The sequence below is a fragment of the Aotus nancymaae genome, unplaced genomic scaffold (assembly GCF_030222135.1).
Source record: "Aotus nancymaae isolate 86718 unplaced genomic scaffold, 86718_ANA_hifiasm-v0.15.2.pri h1tg000040l, whole genome shotgun sequence".
In the NCBI taxonomy this organism is placed as follows: domain Eukaryota; kingdom Metazoa; phylum Chordata; class Mammalia; order Primates; family Aotidae; genus Aotus; species Aotus nancymaae.
In genome coordinates, this window is record NW_026988454.1 from 45805372 (window position 1) to 45810166 (window position 4795).

Consider the following 4795-nt stretch of genomic DNA (forward strand, 5'->3'; position numbering starts at 1 on the left):
CACTTTAATAGTAGACTGGTAAGTCTGTGCATGAATGTCTTGTTGCAGGTCAGCCACTCACATGATAAGAGCTTCTGTCTGTTTTCCACAATTTTAGCTCTTTCTCTTCAGTAGATAAGACTCTCACTCATGGCAATCTCAGCAGGTTTGAAGCTCAGTATCTGCTTTTGAAGCTGGGAGACAGTATCCCTGAGTTCATCATTTTCTTTCATCAGTTTGTCCACTGAACTTAGGAGCAACCAACCAGCTTCATTATGTTTCTTGGTTCTCCATATATGATCAAAGGTATTATGTATAGGGTCACTAAACTCCTTGCCTCTCATGAGCAGTGAATCAGGACTGTCAAATGCATCTATTTTGCCAAACTCTTTAAACACTTCATGCCAAAGACTGTCAGTGTTCTCCATACTATTAGAGGTAGAGTCCTTAGCACTCTTGGATCTAACCATATTAAGCAGCCAACTCCTGAAACTCCAAAACCAATGAAAGAATTCCATCCTTAATATTCTGTTCCTTTAGAACCACTCTTGGTACCAAAATATCTGTATGAGTCAAAATATCTGTATGCCATATATATATATATATATATATATATATATATATATATATATATATATGGCATACATATAAGTAGCATTGCTTTATTTTTATATAATTTTTTTAAATATTTATATTTTAGAGATGAAGTTTGACTTTATTATTGCCCAGGATGGTCTCAAACTTTGGGCCTCAAGTTATCTCCCTGTCGTGTCTTCTGAAAGTGCTGGTATTACAGGCATGAGCCACCATGCCAGGCTGAGAATCCATTCTTCTTTTTCTTCCTTTCTTTTTTGTCTTTTTAAAAATTTTTCCCACATATAGTCATTCCCAACCAGCATGCATTCTTAACAGAACAAGAAATCATGTCAGTTTATAAAGTCAAAGAGAGACTTCTAAAACAAGAATGTTGTTATTGAGGCAGATGACTGGAGGAAATATTTTAAAAAGCCATCCAGCAGGATGCCTTGGTATCCCTGGGTGACTAAATTCCTGGTACCTTAACAGCTTCTGATATTTATTTTCACTGAAAATGAAAATGTAAATGAGAATATCACCTAAAATAAAAGAAAGATCCCACTAAATTCCTTGTACCTTAACAGTTTCTGATGTTTATTTTCACCTAAAATAAAAATGTAAATGAGAATCTCACCTGAAATAAAAGGCCCCAAAATAGGCTGTTTACAAGCTGAGAAACAAGGAGAGCCAGTCTGAGTCCCAAAACTGAAGAACTTGGAGTCCCATGTTCGAAGGCAGGAAGCAACCAGCATGAGAGAAAGATGTAAGCTGGGAGGCTAAGCCTGTCTCGTTGCTTTAAATTTTTCTGCCCGCTATACATTGGCTTGCAGCTGATTAGATGGTGCCCACCTGATTAAAGGTAGATCTACCTTTCCTAGCCCACTGACTCAAATGTTAGTTTCCTTTGGCAACACCCTCACAGTTTGAGACCATCCTGGGCAATAATTAACACCCTCACAGACACACCCAGGATCAATATTACATCCTTCAATTCAATCAAGTTGACAGCCAGTATTAACCATGGAAACAGGATTAATATATATAGCAATCCTTATGTGAAGTGCTTGGAAGCAGAAACATCGAATATTTTGGCTTTTTTCAGGTTTTGGAATATTTGCATATTCATAGTGAGATATTTTGGAAATGGAACCCAAGTCTAAATGTAAAATTTATTTATGTTTTATATGTACTATACACAAAGCTTAAAGGTAATTTTCCACAATATTTTTAATAATTTCACACATGAAACCAAATTTGTGCACACTAAACCTGTTTAGCACCAGTGTTACTATCTCAGTCACTCATAGACAATCTGTGGTTCCTTGGCATCACCATCATTCCTGATGCTGAATTTATACGCTACTGATAAGCAATTATTTTCTTATATTTATTCACACATAATTAGTTAATGGTGAAAAATATGACATACTATTAATACAGTGAAAAAATAATGTGTTTAGTGAAACTAAGCAGCACAGAGGCATCAGCAGAATACCTGTATCAGCTATTAAGCAGCAACAGCCAACAAAGGCAAGCCTTCAGTGTCCATCCATGATGCTGTCTTATTATTAAAAGGTTACTGCATTTAAGGTTAATATTGTTATGTGTGAATTTGATCCTGCCATTATGATACTAGCTGGTTATTTTGCATGTTAGTTGATGCAGTTTCTTTATAACATTGATGGTCTTTACAATTTGATATGTTTTTGCAGTGGCTGGCACCAATTCTTCTTTTCCATGTTTAGTGCTTCCTTCAAGAGCTCTTGAAAAGCAGGCCTGGTGGTGACAAAATCTCTCAGCATTTGCTTGTCTGTAAAGGATTTTATTTCTCCTTCACTTATAAAGCTTAGTTTGGCTGGATATGAAATTCTGAGCTGAAAATTCTTTTCTTTAAGAATGTTGAATATTGGCCCCTACTTCCTCTAGCTTGTAGGGTTTCAGTCAAGAGATCTGCTATTAGTCTAATGGGCTTCCCTTTGTGGGTAACCTGACCTTTCCCTGGTTGCTCCTAGCATTTTTTCCTTCATTTCAACCTTGGTAAAACTGACGATTACGTGTCCAGCAGTTGCTCTTCTCAAGGAGTATTGTTAATGGGCTAAATGCCCCAATTAAAAGACACAGACTGGCAAAGTGGATAAAGAGTCAAAATTCATTGATGTGCTATATTCAACAGACTCATCTCATGTGCAGAGACACACATAGGCTCAAAATAAAAAGCTGAAGAAATATTTACCAAGCAAATGGAAAGCAAAAAAAAGAAAAGCATGGGTTGCAATCCTAGTCTCTGAGAAAACAGACTTTAAACAAACAAAGATCAAAATATACAAAGAAAGGCATTACATAATGGTAAAGGAATCAATGCAACAAGAAGAGCTAGCTATCTTAAATATATGCACACAATACAGGAGCACCCACATTCATAAATCTAGTTCTTACAGACAAAGAGACTTGGACTCCCACACAATAATAGTGGGAGACTTTAACACCCACTATCAATATTAGACAGATCAATGAGACAGAAAATTAACAAGGATATTGAGGACTTGAATTCAGCTCTGGACCAAGCGGACCTAAGAGACATCTACAGAACTCTCCACCCCCAAAACCACAGAATATACATTCTTCTCAGCACCACATCACACATATTCTAAAATTGACCACATAATTAGAAGTAAAACACTCCTCAGCAAATGCAAAAGAAGGAAAATCATAACTAACAGTCTCTCAGACCACAGTGCAATCAAATTAGAACTCAGGATTAAGAAACTCACTCAAAACTGTGCAACTACATGGAAACTGAACAATCTGCTCCTGAATTACTACAGGATAAACAACAAAATAAAGGCAGAAATAAAGATGTTCTTTGAAATCAATGAAAGTGAAGACACAACATACCAGAATCTCTGGGACACATTTAAGGCAGTGTCAAGAGGAAATTTATAGCACTAAATGCCCACAAAAGCCAGAAAAATCAAAAATCGACACCCTAACATCACAAATAGAGAACTAGAGAAGCAAGAGCAAACAAAATCAAAGCTAGCAGAAGACAAAAAATAACTAAGATAAGAGCAGAACTGAAGGAGACAGAGACACAAAAATCCTTCAAAATCAATAATCCAGGAGCTGCTTTTTGAAAAGATCAACAAAATAGATAGACCTCTAGATAGACTAACAAGAAAAGAAAGAGGAATAAAATAGACACAATAAAAAATAATAAAGGGGATATCACCACTGATCCCACAGAAATACAAACTACCATCAGAGAATACTACAAATATCTCTATACAAATAAATCAGAAAATGTAGAAGAGATGGATAAATTCAGGACACTTACACCCTCCCAAGACTAAACCAGGAAGAAGTTGAATCCCTGAATAGACCAGTAACATGTTCTAAAATTGAGGCAGCAATTAATAGCCTACCAATCAAAAAAAGTCCAGGACCAGATGGTTTCTACAGCCGAATTCTACCAGAGGTAGAAAGAGAAGCTAGTACTATTCCCTCTGAAAGTATTCCAAACAATGGGGCAATCCTCCTTAACTCATTTTATGAGGCCAACATCATCCTGATACCAAAACCTGGCAGAAACACAACAAAAAAAAGAAAATTTCAGGCGAATATCCGTGATGAACATCAATGTGAAAATCCTAAATAAAATACTGGCAAATCAAATCTTGCAGTACATCAAAAAGCTCATCCACCACGATCAAGTCAGCTTCATCCCTAGGATGCAAGGCTGGTTCAATATATGCAAATCAATAAACATAATCCATCACATAAACAGAACCAAAGACAAAAACCACATGATTATCTCAATAGATGCAGAGAAGGCCTTCAACAAAATTCAACAGCACTTTATGCTAATAACTCTCAATAAACTAGGTATTGATGGAACGTATCTCAAAATAGTAGGAGCTATTTATGACAAACCCACAGCCAATATCATACTGAATTAACAAAAACTGGAAGCATTCTTTTTGAAAACCAGCACAAGACCAAGATGCCCTCTCTCACCACTCCTATTTAACATAGTATTGAAAGTTCTGGTCAGGGCAATCAGGCAAGAGAAAGAAATAAAGGGTAATTAAATAGGAAGAGAGGAAGTCAAATTGTCTCTATTTGTAGATGACATGATTATATATTGAGGTGACCCAATATTCTCAGCCCCAAATCTCCTTAAGCTGATAAGCAACTTCAGCAAAGTCTCAGGATACAAAATTGATGTGCAAAAACCACAAAC